Source organism: Talpa occidentalis, unplaced genomic scaffold, assembly GCF_014898055.3.
Source record: "Talpa occidentalis isolate TD23 unplaced genomic scaffold, MPIMG_talOcc4v2.1 talOcc4.16, whole genome shotgun sequence".
Taxonomy (NCBI): domain Eukaryota; kingdom Metazoa; phylum Chordata; class Mammalia; order Eulipotyphla; family Talpidae; genus Talpa; species Talpa occidentalis.
In genome coordinates this window covers 65649595-65668924 of record NW_023601653.1, presented here as the reverse complement: position 1 = coordinate 65668924, position 19330 = coordinate 65649595, and positions in this window count along the sequence as shown.

Here is a 19330-nt window from a genome sequence, read left to right as displayed (position 1 = left end):
TAAATACACCTTGTGAATACACCTTGTGATTTCAGTCTTTAAATGTTCCTGAGATCAAAGCAAATTTCAAATGATAGGCATATAGTCAAACTTCATATGTTTGCATATCCCACTAGAATGATGATGGCACGTACTGTGTAAATATACAAGCAACACTTGAAGAACAAAACACTTCTAATTCATTATGCTGTCAAGGAGATAAATTAGGAAAGAAAGAAAAAATAATCTTCAAGTCTTTGCAAGTATAAAGAATTAACATATCTGTACACTTTCTCATTTTTTTGCATCTTAAGTGTACTATTGTGTATATTGATATTTCAAAGTTACAGGAAAAGTAAAATAATGCAATCCAATCAACAAAGTCAATGTTGATTGAATCAATGTCTGAAATATACTGAAAATTATTGAGCTTCATATCAAAAGGCCTAAATCTGTCCCCAAAGGTGTTTATTTTCTATGCTTTGTAAAAGATAAGTACTTAAAATGTGTGTATGCATGTGTGCATACGTGTACATGTGAGCATCGTCATGAGTAATTCTGTATAATTTTAATGTAATTTAAGACAAGAAAATGTGGAAAGCACACATACCTTCACATTTAAAAGCTGATATATATCCTCTTCTAGGTTTTTGAAGTTCTTGTCTTCTCTGTGGCTGAGATGGACGTTGAAATCGCAAATCAGAATAAACTACTTCACTCATTACTAAAAGAAAGGAAAATGGTCAAATGAACTGAAAAAGTATATTTGCAATGAGTGTCAGTTGTGAAATAAAACTGGAATTGAAAAAAGTAGTGTTGGGAATGAATTCAAATATCTAGTAATTTGAATATAATCCCAAACATGAAAACATTTGGAAAGGAAAATATATATATATGATATTTTTTCTAGTTAGCTCATGAGTGCCTATGACATACCAATTCTGGACTCTTTAATGCTTTCTATTTACAATTATAAATCTTATATGAAATTATTAATCTTCTATTTTATAAATGACAAACATGTCACTCACTGACAAGTGAAAATGCAACAGGTGATCTGTTTCTGTGCTGCCATCCATGGAATCAGTTTGTCTGCACAGCCTGCATCCAGGTCCCTCACCTTTCCCTGCTCCTGCCCCCTGCAGTCTCCACTACCTTTCCCAATTTTTATAAATTACACTGATACACTTCTTTTTTAATGTAAGTATTTTTTCCAACCTGCATGCTTTATTCCAATTCTTCCTTCTCAAGGGTGTTTTCCCCCAATTTTTGCCTATTATAATTTTTTTTTTTTTTGTGGGACCCTCGCCGGTGGCCAGGGAACGAACCGGTGCTGCAGAGGCTGCGGGCAGCCTTGCAGCCCAGTGCTCAACGGCTGTGCCACCAGGGGAGGCCCTGCCTATTATAATTTTAACTCACTCAATTTAGAAATTAAATTCCACCAGCTTTACTAAAATTGGCACATCCTTCAATAAAATCTCTTCTTCCAGTTTTCTAATTATTCTTTATTCATTATCATTGTTTCAAATATCTTCTCTTTTTGATATTAAAGACTGCCCATTATATTATGAAGTTCTTGATATATTTTACTAATCTGTGTTATGTCATATTTGCTTGTTTGATTTCTTCATGCATTTAAAAAATTAAATTTATCTTCAAAACTAACATTTTTTATGTAAAATAAAATCTAGTTCTGATGACATTTGGAAACATTTTTCCTCATTATAACATTTTAGAATAATTAAAAGGAATCCATGTGAAATTCTTTATATTTTCTACAAGACAATAATAAAACAAAGTTTCTATAATTAAAAGACACATCTGTGGGAAGACAATTATGATTTAGTTCTGTTGATTTTTTTATTTTCTATTTGATTTATTTTAATCCATAATTCAGATAAATTAACAATTTCTAAATGTCATAAATGTCATAATACTAAAATTATGATTATGATAAGATTAGGAAAATAAATAAAATTCAAAATAATCTCTTGAAGGTTGTTCAAACACCCTGATTCAACTCTTAGCATCTCCATTGCATTCAATATTTTCTCATGTCTTTTCTCTGTCTTCTTCCCTACTCTGTAAGCCATACTTTTTCCTTTTCTTCCAAATGACATATAGTATAGACTATAGATATAGATTGCTTGATGATCCAATATACATATATTTATTATTTGTAATACATTATTTGTAATACATTATTTGTAATACATATATGCATATTGAATAAAGAGTCTGTTTTTAAGTATGCACCTTTAATTCATTTCAATCTAATTTCCCTCAAAATTCTAAAAACAAAAATACATGTTGAGAAATAGAATGAATATAAGGGAAATAATTACCTGATTGTTTAGAAGAAACTGATCTTTTGAAGAGTGTGTGTATATATATATTTATATATCTCCCGGGAAGAAGCAGACGCAAACTCTTATTAAAGAAGTTGAAATTTAAATTTTTTTAGATTCCATGGTTGGCATCTAGAGTCCAGTAAAGAAGAAAAGAAAAGAATTAAATGTACAAGCTAATGATACCTTTTTCTCTCCCATGAGAGATACTGACAGGTGAGCAGAGAGCTCAAGAGTAAGAGAGCTTTGGATGCAACCACACAGGAAGCTCTTCAACTGCTGCTCAGCTTAGCTTTGCATGGTCTCTAGATTGGGCCTTTCTCAACTTAACTTACACAAGATATCCAATATATTAGCATAATAGTCAATCCCTTTCACCAAGCTGTGCATTGTCACAGATATAATTGAATATCACTGATATTCAATGAGAGTACCTTAAGATATTTTAATAATTTCAATGTGCTTTACATTCTGAATTCAATAAAAATTCTGCATGTATCTTTGAGACATTTTTGTGATCTCTCTTTTTTTGACCCTTCAGTTCTAGGGCAGGTGCTGTATTTCATCACTTGATGATACATGAGTGACCTGTCTCAGTTTCCTCAGTATTTCTTGTTACCCAAGAATCATCCCTTTCAGTCATGTCACAGAAAGAAACCCACAGACCAATAAAGACCAATGTATTATTCACATTCATAGCAAATATAATTTTTCAAAATTATTTTATTCTTAGAAAACATTTAAACACTAACAACTTTACCATTGATTTAGCTTTGGCTAAATTTATAATCACTTTTTTCAAGCTTCTTAGTAAATAAAAAAGACATTCATATAACTAAATAGTAATGGAAATAAGTCAATAATCCTTTTAAAACTGCATAATGATTTTAGGGAAAAAAGGGTAAGTATATAATACATCATCATTAAATGAATTTGGAGAATTTTATAAATTAATATGATAAAAATTGGAAAGGAACAAACTAGTTTAACCTCAGATATTTTAAAAATCAAAGTCACTATTATGTAAGACTAAAGAGACAGAAAACTCCTCTGAATCACATGCAGTGTTATAACCAATGTTACCTCAATTAAATAAAAAAGAAAACTGTAGGGCCTCCCCGGTGGCGCAGCAGTTGAGCGCTGGGTTGCGAAGCTGCCTGCAGCCTCTGCAGTGCCAGTTCAATCCCCGGCTGCTCCTGATCACCGGAGGAGGATCCCACATGGCGCGCAGACCTCTCCTGCCGCCCGCTGCTCCCCTCAGCAGTGTACTTCGGTCCTTCTGCCTGCTCTGCTCCCTGCTCTGGCTCTGGTGAATTCTCTCACCCTCCTGCGCTTCTGACTGTACCCCGTGCTTATATAAATAAATAAATAAATAAATCTTCCAATAAATAAATAAAAATAAATCTTTAAAAAAAAAAAAAAAAGAAAACTGTAATAAAATGCAGCTATTTAATTACTATGCTGTTGACAAGTACTGAATGCCATTAGAAAAATATTTGAAAATTCCATCTCACATTTATTCTCTTTTACAGAATTCTGACATTGGAAACTAACTCAAATAAAATCAGAACTTTAAAAGGAAACATTTCATTCAAAATTGATCATTAAATAATGTCGCTCAACAGGAAAATTAGAAATAGCTGCATGTACTGCAATGGGAAAATTTAAATGATTAACTCAGTATGAAATGATAGATATGAAAAAATTGATCACTGAGTAAAATATATATAAATATTTATGAAGACTTTTTTTTAATGAATTCAGTTTTCTCTGTTTTTATTTTTATTTTTTTTAAGTTTTGCCTAGAAGAACTGGAGTGTAGGCCAGAGGTACAGGGGGTGAGAGGATTCATCAGAGACAGAATGGGGAGCAGAACAGGCAGATCTACTGACATGCACTTCTAAGGGGAGCAGTAGGCAAAAACAACAGAAGAGATCTGCTGCGCCATGTGTAGGTTACTTTCCTGGCCTGGGCTGGAACTCAGTCCATAGCAGTGACAGAGCTGAGACTTAACACCTAGTCTATCAGGGAAGGCCCCAAGACTTTTCTTTGTTAAGGCAAAAACAGTAATAACGACAATTATAATAGACAACATTAGAGTGAGAAGTAGCCTTAGGTATACTCTGTGATTGGGGGAGTCCTCAAGCCCACTTAATAACCAACGAGAGAAAATAAGCTACCCACAATAAGATAAGGAGGGTATAAACATACCAGTGGTTGAGTCAACTGCAACTTAAACACAGCATGGACATGAGAGTCTTGCCAGGTGGTGGAGAGTGTTTGCAGTGGCAAAGGACACTAAGGATGAGTATTATAGGAAGGACTAAGAATGCAAATTAGATTACATATTTTTTATATATTCATTAAAAGAAGAGCAGAAATTTAAAATAGGTTGAAATAAGTAAGAGTTGATCAAACTCAGAAAATAATAGAATATTTAAGGTAAAATAATGTACAAAAGTTTGCAAGACGGGGGTTAAGTGTCAGCACTGTGCAACTATCAGCAGCCACTGCAGCACTAGTTTTATCGCTGGCCAGGGAGCTGACCCACTTGTTGCAGCAGACCTCTCCTGTTTTGCCTGCTTCTCCCCTCAGCATTGTATTTCAGTCAGCCTGCCTGTTGTGTTCCCTACTCTGTCTCTGCTGAATCCCCCAACCCACAACTCTGGCCTGCACCCCAGCTCTTGTATGCATAAATAAATAAAATAAATCTTAAAAAAGTTTGCAAGACAAACGGAGGCATTAAGAAAATGAGGATTCTAATCTTGATAGTAGGCAAAATATATATATATAATTAAAGAGAATTGAATGGGACACATTTTAATGTTAAAAGCCCCATTTTACCAAAGATTCATATGAAAATATCTATTATAAATAAGTGACCCTTTTTGCAATATAAAATTTTCAGGAGATGCCAGAAGAAATAGCATATAAATAACAGTGACATGCACAGCCCATTCTCAATAGAAGACAAAATTTGGGGAAAAAGTAGATATAAGGCCTCCCCTGGTGATGCAGAGGTTGAGCGCTGGGCTGTGAAGCTGCCCTCAGCCTCTGCAGTGCTGGTTCCATCCCTGGCCACCAGTGAGGGCCCCACATGGCGCGTAAACCTCTCCTGCCATGCCCGCTGCTCCCCTCAGCAGTGTACTTCTGTCCTTCTGCTTGTTCAGCTCCCTGCTCTGGCTCTGGTGAATTCTCTCATCCTCCCGTGCTTCTGACTGTACCCAGTGCTTGTATAAATAAATAAATAAATAAATAAATAAATAAATAATAAATAAATAAATAAATAAATAAATACATATTTTCTAAAAAACAGTAGATATATTAGAGATGATCTACATAATACAGCCCTTATGGTAGATATTTTGGATACATAATATCACAATGCACTAATAATTATTTTTTCTCAAATATAGAAAATAAAGTAATAAAAGTAATAAAAAGTAAGTAAAAAGTAAAGACATCAGCTTATGGCCCAGACCATGTAAGTTACTTTGCACATTTCAAGAGATCCTCGTAAAAATTCAATTACTGATGGACCAGGGCATGTTGACACTGAAGTTCATATGGAAAAAGACAACAGACTATGCAGGTTGCAAAAGCCCTGCTCTGAGGAAGCACTAGACCTGGTCATTACAAAAGCTTCTGTTTACAACAATGTGACATATAATGATACACAAAAAGATAAAAAGGATAGAAATAAAACGCCAGAAATAGTCTCAACTCTCTATATAAAAAATTATAATATGATAAAAAAGGTATTTTCAAACATGAATGCTTTAATAGATTTCTTCTTGGATCTTAATAGTCATTCACAAAAGTTTAAAATTGTACATGTTCCTCAAACTATATACGGGAATAAATATCAAAGGAATGAAGGATCTCTCTATATAAAAGGAAAGTACATATGCACTGTAAAAAAAAATGGAAACATTCCTCCAGAGTCTGGGGGAAACTTAATTATCTTAAAAATTTAGATGTAAAAAGGGTAAAGATAAAAAATCTGGCATAGCATAGGACAACTACAGCAAAGTCAAAATACACATGAAAACTTTGAAAAATATTTCCAACTTATTGTACATTACATATAAAAGACTAAAATCCTTAATATACAAAGAATGCTTAAGTGATTTAAAAAGACCAAAATTCTATAGAAAAAAATGATCAAAATCCTGTGACAAGTTAACTTACACACATAAATATGCAAATGACTCAAAGAAAAATGAAGCACAATCATAAGAATAGTGCAAAACAAAATTGAAATGAGATTCCATTTGTCATCTCTCAGTAATCTTGATGACACTTAAGGGAGGGAGAATTAAGGGAGAATTCACATTTTCTTATATTGCAGGAAGGAATGGAAAATGGTACATGGAGAGAATTTCTCTCTTCCTCTTCTCCTTACCTTCTCTCTCTCTTCTCTCCTCCCCTCTTTGCCCCTACTCATATTCTTTTCTCTATTAATATGTAGATGCAGAGATAAAGATATAGGCACAGCATAGGTATGTACACATGCATATATACAGCTGTGATATTATCACAAAATATAGTCCATTAATCTGTTGACTATAAATAAGCAAACCAAACAAACGAACAAACACAATAAAATGAACTCAGGCTGTGAAAAACATGGAAGCTGTGAGAGAAGAAGCGGGATGGGGTAGGAAGACTGGATAGAGGGAGTCAATCTGATAACATGACCTTTACTAGAATTTTGTTGGTGGGTGGGTGTGTACAAATTATTGAGGTGTGAAGCTATACTCCCCAAATTAATGTATTATTATAAACCAATGGCAAATCATTTTTTTAATATGCCTGTTGGCCATTTGCATTTCCTCTTTGGAGAAGCGTCTTTTTAGCACTGCTGCCTTTTTTGACTGGGCTGTTTACTTAATTTTTGTTGAGTTTTGTCAGCTCTTTGTAGATCCTTGTGATCAGTCCCTTATCATTAGAGCACAAGAGACTATGATGATGGTGCACAGGTGAATTGGTGGTGGGAATTTCACAGGAAACATACATTATACAAAAATGAAGGATTATGTAATAAATATACATATATAAAAATAAATCAATGGCAAATCAATTAAGTTCTTAAACTACAGAAAATATACCTGTTCTTCCTCACTGGTTCCTTAGAGTCCTTAAAACCCTTATAATTTTCTGAGTGATAAGAACAAAAGAGGAACCGCTATCATTCCTATAAGCCCATTTCAACTATGTGTGAATTTATGCTAAATTCAGCAACTGTTGAAGGAGGGCTCCAAACATAATTGCTACATGAATCTGCATTTCCTTTGTGATTAATGGTGTTGATATCTTTTGTTCATTTCAAGATCCTTCTTCTATGTAATGTCTATATTTATTGATTTATATATTGACTTAATACATATGTATACCTACATACATAAAGGCATACATGTAAAAATATACATATATTGACTTAATCCACATTTTTAATCAAAGCTGAATACTGAAATGTCAAATAAAATCAATTACTAAGACATTTGATAAAAGAGCAAAAAGTTGTACTGAGCTAAAGATTTAATGAGCCAAAATTTTAGTTCCATGGCACAAATTGAAAAACAGAAAACAAATCACTATTTTGGCTACACAGTGTTGACAAACTAAAAAGGAAATTGAAGATAATAGGTGATTTATTATTAACATATAATATCTGATAACTGCAAAGGGGGAAATGTTTTTTGTTGTTTTTTAAAGATTTATTTATTTTTATGCAAGAACAGGGGTACAGGCCAGATGCACCGGAGGGTGAGAGGATTAGCAGAGACAGAGCAGAGAACAGAACAGGCAGACTGATGAAATACACTGCTGAGGGGAGCAGCAAGCACAACAGGAGAGGTATGGAGAGGTCTGCTGCGCCATGTAGGACCCTCGCTGGGATGGAACCCGCGCTGCAGAGGCTGAGGACAACTTCACGGTGGGGCGCTCAACCACCTGGGCCACCAGGGAGGCCCAAAGGGGGAAAATTTGAACACAATAACCATTTATGTCAGAACGGACTGGCCCAGTAAAGAAAAGGAAAGCGAGACTAAGTTTCTCACAGGCAGGAAATTTATTGTGCTCATGGGTGAGGTTCACCAACCCCTTCGGGTATGGGAGAAATTGCACCTGTTGGGTGATAAGGGCAAGCTTTTATAGGGATGGGTCTGGCCTTGGAGGGAGGTAGACAATGCAGAGTCAGAAGTTGCTTTTCAAGAAGTTTTTTTTCTTTCAGAACTGGTTGTTCTTTCAACGCTGCTTATCAGGGCCAATGCAAACAGCCAGCTCCTGGGATGCAGGTGGCAGCAGTTTCAAGTCCCCCCCTTCTACCCAATCTCTGCCCCAGCCTCTACCTTGACCTTACAATGTCAACAGAAAAGAATTAGAGGGCCTCTCCTGGTGGCGCAGGTGGTTGAGAGCAGCACTGTGAAGCTGTCCACAGCCTCTGCAGTGCCGGTTTGATCCCTGCCAGCGAGGGTCCCACATGGCCCCGCAGACCTCTCCTGTCATGCCCACTGCTCCCCTCGGCAGTGTACTTCGTCAGTCTGCCCGTTCTGCTCCCTGCTCTGTCTCTGTTGAATCCTCTCACCCTCCCACTAATCTGGCCTGTACCCCGGTTCTTGTATAAATAAATAAATAAATCTTTAAAAAAAAAAAAAGAAAAGAATTAGATCTCTAACAATGAAAAATAAGATTCCTGTAGTTCTTTACATGGATTTTATTTAATATTTAGGAAAAAATTACTACTCTATACTAGAACATTTGAGAGCTTCTAAAAAGATATAAAACCTCAAATTTATTTTATGTAGCTTATAAAGTTTTACCAACACGTGATAATTATAGGGTCCTTCAATCATAAGTTTATCCATTTGGAAATGAAAACGCAAAATATAAATAGAACATCTAATACATTTTAAATGTATATCAAAATAATGCATTTAGGTAGGTATAGTAATAGCTAATTTTACATATCTTCATTCTTGTAAAATATCTTATTTCATAATTATTGCAGATGCATGAACACATAAAAATACCATACTTTGATAAAATTTTTGGCAAACATTTCTTATATTAAAATAGGAGTGGGTCTCCCTGGTGGCACAACAGATTGAACTCCGTGCTGTGAAGCTGTCTGCAGACTCTGCAGCATGGTTTTGATCCCTGGCTGTCAAAGGGAGACTCCCACATGGCACGGCAGACCTCTCCTGTCTCACCCACTGCTCCCCTCAATAGTGCTTTCTGTCCGTCTGCCTATTCTGCTCCCCACTCTATCTCTGGTGAATCCTCTCACCCTCCTGCACCTCTGGCCTGTACCCCAGCTATTGTATAAATAAAATAAATCTTTAAAAAAAATAAAATAGAAATAGAAATAGTAGTGTAGGAATAGACTAAAAGCATTACTTTAAATCCTACTTCACCAAACTGAAGGACAAATAATAGAGTGATAAGTATAGTATGCATATATATTAGCAATTTTTCATATTCTGTGATTACAGGATAAGATGGAGAAGTGTGAAACAACAATATGTTGAGTAAATATTTCTCCTCAAGAGGCATGGAGTGGAAAACACTCTTTAGCTCTCAGGTATAGTAGAAATTACATTAATTTATATTATTGCTAATAGTGCACCATGATTCCTTTTTCTCCACATCCTGCCAACACCTTTTTCTGAACCTTTTTTTGATAGAGACCATTTGATCATTTCTAGAGTTGTTAAATGAAATCTTCCTGTGGTTTTGACTTGCATTTCCCTAATAACAGATGGTGAGCTTCTGTCCCTGAGCCTATTGGTTATCAGTATGTCTTCCTTGGGCAAATGCTTTTTCAGACTTTCTGCTCATTTTTCATTGGCCATCTTCTACAGGTTCAAATGCTTCTACAGGTTTTAGTCTGGTAAACAATAACCTTGACATTTTGTTCTGATTGTGAATCAGTACAGCAGAATTACCCTAAGTTTTCTATTCCTTGCTACTGGAGCTTGGGGGTAGACTTGAGATAATCAGAATAAATAAGGCACTACTTGAGATACGACCCCCACCCCCATCTCCAGTTTCTTAAGAAAAAAGAAGTCTGGAATTTAGAATAGGGTTGGGTTACAGCCAGACATTTCCTAAGGAGACTTACAAGATGCCTATAACATACCTGTCTCTGCTCCTAATATATTCCAACTCGGTTCATGAACTCTTCATAAATTTTAATTCTTACTTCTAATTGGAGTCCACAACATTATTTGTTCTGTGGTTACATTACAATTGCAGGGGCAGGAGAGGCACAGTGCAGGTTTTCTATGATCCGGCAGACGGTACAGGAGAGTCTTGGAGCCCTCAGTGGCTTTCTCAGGCTTTTATTGAGCTTTACATGCATCGCAGCAACCAGGTACATGGCAGGCAGGGGTGGGGGTGGGGGGCAGGAGGCTGAGAGGCCTCCAAGCCCTGGGCAAGTCTTCACTCTGGACTTCTTTCTCCCCTTCTCTCTCCTGCCTCTCTCCTGCTTCTGTTTCTCTTGGTGACTATCTCAATATTCCTCCCATGGCCCACAGAAGTAAACTAGACAGCTTCCAACGATGTAACCACTGTAGGTGCCCCATCAGACAGGGCAATCCTAATGGTGGGAGGGCAGAAAAGCCTGAAAAACATTTACCTTACAACCATGTAAGTAGTTGCAGTCTTCTTTTCCATACTTTATACTATATGTCTAAGTCTTAGGCAGTCTCAGTGAAGTCACTTACCATTAGGTCTGGATTGATGATTTTAATTCAATGAGTAATGAAGGACCTCAATAGACTATAAATCCTGCCCATCCACATCTCTGCTTTTCCTGTCCATTCTTGTCCCTGTACACAAAAACAATGAAACACAGGTGGGAAAACAAAAACAAGGAACTTGTATTATTGTATTTTCAAGTAGGTTTTTGAAATTTTATTCATAAAACATTATAACTTTTTGTCATTACTATTTTAACTAAATCAATAAACCAAGTCATCATAAATATTTTTATAGGTTTGTTTGGTGAAATTTTTTCATTGCTTTATTTCATATTGATCACTTTTAAATCTTTCTCTTTATACTGCATGCACAAATTTTTCATTTCCCTACTGAACTATAAAGTCTCTTTCAGTAAGCAACTTTGAATAAAAGTGTTTCTCTTCTCATATTTTATTTAAATTCATTACCAATAATGGAGTTTTGACTAAAAAGAGAATAAAAGTTAGATACAGGGCCTCCCCTGGTGGTGCAGTGGTTGAATGCTAGGCTGCGAAGCTGCCCCGCAGCCTCTGCAGCACCGGTTCCACAGGGTCACCGGCCACCAGCGAGGGTCCCACATGATGCCACAGACCACTCCTGCGCCGCTGCTCCCCTCAGCAGTGTATTTCGTCAGTCTGCCTGTTCTGTTCCCTGCTCTGGCTCTGGTGAATTCTCTCACCCTCCCGTGCTTCTGACTGTACCCAGTGCTTGTATAAATAAATAAATAAATCTTAAAAAAAAAAAAAGTTAGATACAATTTTCAAATATTAGTCTAATACCATTCAATACCTCAATAGCACAGGTCATTTCTAGTTGAACAATATTTGCAAATGTTAACTGAATGGTTGAATTTTTTTTACATAAGGTTTATTTATTTTTATAGAAGAACCGGTACAGGCACGGGAGGCATGGGAGGGTGAAAGGATTCACCAGAGACAGAGCAGGGAGCAGAACAGGCAGACGGACCGAAATACACTGCTGAGGGGAGCAGCAGGCATGACAGGAGAGGGCTGCTACCCAATGTGGGTTATTTCCTGGACGGCCGGGAATCAAACCCGCTCTGCAGAGGCTGCAGACAGCTTCACAGTGCTGCACTCAACCCGCTGCACCACTGGGGAAGCCCGGAATAGTTGCATCTTTTTATAGTAAAAAAATTATTTGTTTCTATTTTCTTTCTTAAATGATTAGCAATTATGAGTCATGGATGGACAGGCCACTGATAAGAAATGCGGAGGAGACTGAGCCGGTCACCCATGCAACAGCTAGTGATGAAATATAGCACCCGTTCTAGAATTTAAAGGATCAGTAAGTGACATCAGGAAAGTGTCTCAAGCAGAATATCCAGAATAATTGCTGAATTTAGAATATAATATACTACATTGAAGTTATTAAAAATATCTGAAGCTACAGTTTACTATTCAATGAATGGTCTTTATATTTGCGACAACACAAGTTTTGAGGAAAAGACATTGGCATTAGTACAAATATGTTAGTATATGAGTTATCTTGTGTATTTTAAGGAAAGACTAAAAAAAGGCCTAATCTGGAAATGACACAGAGCTAAACTGAGCAGTAGTAAAAGAGTTTCCTGTGTGGTTGCTTCCAGAACTCTCTTATTCTTTAATTCTGCCCTTATCTATCAGAGTATCTTAAACAAGAGAAAGGCATTATTAGCCTATGTATTTCTTACTTTTCTTGTCTTCGTATATGACCTCCAGGTCCTTTTGATGGGATATCAATTTTTTTAAATCAAACTTCTTTAATAAGAGTTAACATCAACGTCTTCCCAGGGTAGATATATGAATTCTTCACAAGACCAGACATTTTCTTCTAAAAATCAGGTAATTATAATTTCCCAGATGTTCATTTTACTTTTCAAAAGTGTTTCTCTTAGAATTCTGAGGGAAATTAAACTGAAAAGAATAGTGATGGTATAGATTCAAAGACATATTGTTATATCAATATGCAGGTCTATCTATCTTTCTTTGAAATAATGCATATGTTTATTGGAATTCAAATGATATATATGTGTATCTATATGTCTCTATGTATCATTTAGAAGTAAAGGAGGTAAAAAGATTGGACAGAGGAAAAATGGAGAGAAGGGGCTGAAGAGAAGAGAAATATTAGGTGTGCTCTAAAAATCTTAAAAGAATTATTTATTATTTAGATTCAGTAATTTTATTATAACTTATTTGATGTATTTTATGACTCTCAGGAATTAAGTTCTATGCAACATACATTTATAGAAAAGAAATAAAGAAATACAAAATTCCAATTGGTTAAAGCATAATTAAATTTTCCATGCAATGTTACTTTTGAGTATAAGAATTTAGTTTTGTTATCTTCTACTAAGAATAAAAATATCTCACATTGATGTCTTTCAAGTTTTTTAAAATATTTTAATCTGAATTTTTCCCAAAATTCCTCTGAACTAGTTTATTTACTCAAAACACTGCTTTTTCTATGTACAAAAAAAATTGAACAGCAAAGAAAAATAAGTAAGGAACCCCATAAGTCAATAGGGAGACTTTAATAAGAGCAAGATAAGGGAAGACAATTGGTAGAAAGATGACAAAGAATATAGAGAAAAATTAAAAGAAATTATTAGTAAGGATATGTGAGGTGTATAAAAGTTGGTGAAAATTGATTTGCAGATTAGATAAACTAAAATTATAATAAATAAAAATGGAAGGAAATTTTACAGAGAAGAAAGTTTGAATAAAACGCAGAGTTTGAGAAGTGCTTATATTGTACACTATTTTGTTGAGGATCAATTTTACTTAATGACCTCACAATATACATGAATCAAAATAATATTTTTCTACTAATTTTATCCTATTTCTGCCTTCCAGTAATGAGTGAACCATTTTATTCTAACTGGGAAGTTCAACAAACATGTCAATCTCAGAGAATGGAAACATTTGTAATACCTAGAAGAAATAGTCTGTCAGGTTTTAGATGTCCAGGTATGTGTCCTTTCTACAATTTATTATTTTAAATTGCCTTTAAAATATACAAAATTATGCATTATATAGCTCACACACATGCATACAAGAACACACACCTAATTTAAATATTTACCCTTTACTAAACAAGGAAAACAAACAATTTTGAGGGCAGGCTCCCTTCTTGCAAATATGGAGTCAGTTTTTGTTTCTTTTTTAATATTTTAATTGAAGTAACATTGACCTATACCCTATATAGATTTCATTGTACATCATTATAATTCAACATTTAGTGGTGTACATTGAATACACCACTAAAATCTAATTCTATTCTTCACAACACCATTTACCAATTTTATTGGATTTACCATTTTATATCACTCTAACCTTCTGGTAATGACTAATTTGATCTTAGATTCCAAGAGTTCATTTTTTTAACATACTCCGTTTATTTGTTTTTTCTCTTTATGTACCACATATTAATGAAATCCTGTGATGTTTGTCTTTCTTCATCTTATTTCACCAAGCACAATACCCTTTAAGTGATTCATATTGTCACAAATGGAAGGAATTCATCTTTGTTTATAGTTGAATAGTATTTTATTGTGTAGAGATACCATATTTTCTTTTCTCAACAGTCTGAAAATTAGTATTTGAATGATATGGAATATTTTTTGAGAAATCTCCTTACTATTTTCTATAATGAATCCATTTCACATTCTCAACTGTGCACAAGGTTCCTTTCTTGCCATGTTATATAATTTTTGTTCATTGTTTTTGATAATACATGAATCTGTTTTCACTGTTTATGTGATAAAGGTAAATTTACCGCAGATAAGTGGTAATGTATTCATGGACATAAAGAAAACTATCATAGGTCCTCCCTGGTGGTGCAGGGGTTGAGTGCTGGGTTGCAAAGCTGCCCGCAGCCTCTGCAGTGCCAGTTCGATCCCCGGCCACTGGAGGAGGGTCCCACATGGTGCGCAGAACTCTCCTGCTGCCCGCTGCTCCCCTCAGCAGTGTACTTTGGTCCTTCTGCCTGCTCTGGTGAATTCTATCTGGTGAATTCTCTCATCCTCCCGCGCTTCTGACTGTACCCAGTGCTTGTATAAATAAATAAATAAATAAATCTTAAAAAAAAAAAAAGAAAACTATCATAGAAGAATTGAGTAGTTCATTAAAAATATTATCATACTGAAAGTGCTACATAATGAATAGGTAAAGTGAAGTGTTACCAAAAAGAAAACACAGGACATTAATTATACCACCAAAATTAATGTAAATAAAATGTTGACATATTTCTTTCGAGTCTTTTTTACACATATGTAATAACATGAGTGTATATATAAAAAAAATCAATCAATACTCAAATATATAAACTTTCTTATTTTTTTTCTTTTAACAAAATGGAAGTTCAAACTATAGCTTATTTTCAAGTGATATAAAAAAACATACTTCTCCTATTCTCTAAATATTGGCTTCTCTTTGGATACAGGCTAAACTCTTTCATTTATATATCATTACTTGCCTTTTGGCTTTAAATATCAATTATTCAACATTTACATCCATCTTGATATTTCCCCTAAATTCCAAACTAACTAAATTGAATTCCTAATCCAACCTACATCTAGGATATTAATATAAATCTCAAATATATATCCCAAAGAAGTCTCCTGATATTATCCCCTTAAATACTCTTATTCCCTTAAATGTTTACCCCACTTAGTTACAAGTCCATGTTTTCAGTTACTCCTCAACAAAACCCCAAACACCTCTGTGATCATGTATTTTGCTTACAATTTCCATCAGTAAATCCTACCAGCTTTTACTTTAAAATATCAGAATTTCACCAGATCCTCCACTTTCTTAACACCTACTCCAAACTGCCAATTTCTCTTTTGCATTATTTCAGTAGATGCTTACATGGTCTCCTTCATTCCTTTCTTAACCTTTTCCACATCCATATTTTCTTCTCATCCCATCCCTAGCAGCAAAGAGTGGCCAGGGATTGCCTATTGAACAAAAGCGTATGATCATTCCGCTCATACAGGTTCCTAATTCAATCAGAGAAAAAGGCAATCTCTACTCTGACATATAGAGCTTACAAAGATTGGCATTTATGTTTCATGTTTTATTATCCATTTACTGTGAAACAGGACTTTTCTAAGCATTTAAGACATAATGCTTTTTTAATCCTTTCACCAATCTTATGGGTTAGACATCATTGATATTATTTATCAGATGGTGAAAGTATGGCAGGGAAATTAAGTAAGTTGCCAGGTCATGCAGCTAGTTGTGACCTTGACTTTGACATTTTAGTACCCATTCATGAAGATCTCAAAGCTGATGCAATTGAGTGAATACATGTAATGTCAAACTTTTGTTTTTTCCCCTTAAATATCCATGTCTGAATTGAGACTTTTCTGCAAATTGTAATTCCTAATTTTGATTAGTTTTCTGATTCCTGATGTTACCGGCATATGACTAAAATCCTGATGACTTACATTTAAGCCCTCCTTCTTCAACATTGCTACCACTTGTCTGTGTGGTCTCAGTCTAGGTAAACTAGATTCCTAGTCAGATCTGGGGTGACAAGTGGAATCTGGACTGAGGATGTTAATAGAGGGGGGTCCAAGTATAACCCCAGAAACCCAGCCTGTGTCCACCTTCAGATTCAAATGACCAGGGTACAGTCTGCTTTGAGGCACATTTGAAATAGCAAAACAAAAGAGAAGAATTTGCAGGAACTCCAATTTTAGGTGTGCTTTAGAGAGGATCCTATTTATAAACCATAGCAATCTTTCTCACATCGTCTTCTATTTCTGTTGCCACTTCTCTTACAGGATAAATGTTCTCTAAAATGTCTTCCTCTCATATCTGTGTAATTTAAGTGTCCTCTCATTCTTGAGACTCTTAATCTTTAGTCTCAACAGTCCAAATGAGCACTTTATGATGCAGACTAACATTCATTGTTTGCTTTATTTTCACTTTTAAAAAATATTCACCTACTGTTTGATAATATGATATCAATATGATGATAACATGACAGAAAACATGGATCAGACTAAAAAAAAGAGCTTTCTTCAGGTATTTGAAAAAAAGATAAAAATAATGTAAGTAAAGACAACATTCTCTTGAAGTAGGCATTGGGGAGAAAAAAGAGGGAATGCCATATATTTATAAATATACTTTTTGTCATGTAGACATAAATGTTTGAACAAATTTGATATTTGAAGTGAAAGACATAGAATTCAGTCAGATGAATAGATTGAATAAAGGCCCATTGTGGTTCATGATTCTACTCTAACAAGTAAATTTAGGTTGTGTTAGTGAGAATACGAGGAAATGAAATTAAAAATGCAAGATAAAAGGAGCTTGAGAACGTGTGTGTGTGTGTGTGTGTGTGTGTGTGTGTCCCTTTAGGGACAAAGGCCTAAAGTTTCCAAAAGGAAAAGGTAAAAGTCATCAGTATCATCACAGTAATGATCTTTTAATTGTTGTATTAAATCTGCAAGTACCTGGATGGAGCTATTCATCTATAGTGCCATGTTTTTTACTGACAACAGAAGCAGAACTCTGTACAAACACTTAGAGGCTGATGTCATAAGCCCTATTCATCTCTTTCTGTAGATTGTCCTGTTCCGTCTTTTTCATGGAAAATCATCGCCGTGATTCTGGGGATCATTTGCCTGCTGTTGCTTTTGTCTATTGGACTCTTAGTTAAAATGTGTAAGTCAAATGTGGAATTGAAATTTCTATTCCATTACTCACATAGTGAAATGTTTTGAAAGGTAATATATTTTTGATTAATTTAATTTTGGGGCCAGGTATAAAATTTTCTATACAGATTAAGATGATTTATTATAGATATGAAATTATTATCCATTTTAAGTACAGTATGAATCTTTCTTACTCCTTTCTATTTATTTTCATATTTTCTTTATGAGAATATCTTTAAAAAATTTCTGACTAGAAAACTTCCATGTTTTCAGAGCAAAATTTCCCTTTTCTATGAATTATTGCTATATGAATGTTATACTTCTATTATAATCTGATTTTTCATGTAACGCTACGATATTATGTCTATGTGCAAGTGGTATTTCATTATTCATTTATGTCTTCACACTGGACTCTACCAAAAGTTTTTTTCTGGGATCTCTTCCAACATCTATGAATCATATAATTTGTTATAAGCTAATTTTATCTTAATAAAAAAAAATAAATAGGGAAAAATACTGACCATTTTGAAATCTCTGCAGGGAATATTAAGCTATATGACACAGAAGACTATCTGGGAAATCTCTCCTTCACCGGCAAAGCAAATAAAATAGGTAATTTTAGAATAATACTTGAGTTATAATTTTACTTTTAGGAGAGAGAATAGAATTAACTGCATATCAACTGTTTCTGCTTGATACATGGAACTGGATGAATGTGAGCAGATATGAGTTAAATCTATTTGAATGTCTAAGTGTATTTTTCATGTAGTCATTTATGTCCATTAGTTATACACTCAGAGTGATAAATGTATAAGTAGCAAAGGGTGAAAAAAGTTGAATGAGTTATTTTGACAAGGCATCATCGTTTTAGACTGAGTGGATGCCTATTATGTATTTCTCATTATCTAATTTTTGAAACAAAAATATTATATATGAATGTTTCCTTTTTCCTAGAATGCAAAGAAGACTAACTTGATCATTTTCTCAGTGGTATCTATATTATATATAAATATATACATATATTTCAATTTTGGAGTTAAAAATTTTTTTTCCAATATGCATTAGATGAACGAAGAAAATATTTCCAACAAGGTGGATTATTAATAGAGTAAAATCAAACACTAACTTTGAAGTGGACACAGCGTATAATGCAATCTCAGAGATTTTTTTTTATAGAGGGTAGATTTGCTCTGGACACTTACTGTGTATGACTTGCACTGACAGAAAACATTTCTTTATATTCCATTACTTTAATAGTTGGTAAGTGTAGAAACAACTGGCATCAGTATGGAGAAAACTGCTATTATTTTGCAAGAGAGATGCTTCCTTGGAAAGAATGTCAACGCTATTGCACGGTTTCAAAATCATTATTTCTAAAATCGAATACTGAAGAGGAAATGGTAAATAAGATTTTTTTTCATAAAACAGTTAATTTTAAATATGAGAAAAAATTAAGAATGATTAGCAATCACTCCTGTTATATTCTAAACATTTTTTATGCTGTAATCAATGGAAACTCTACCATTTGATGGATTTTGAATGTCCACTAGAGCCACATTTAGGTGCTTTTGCAGCACTTAGGATAAAGTAC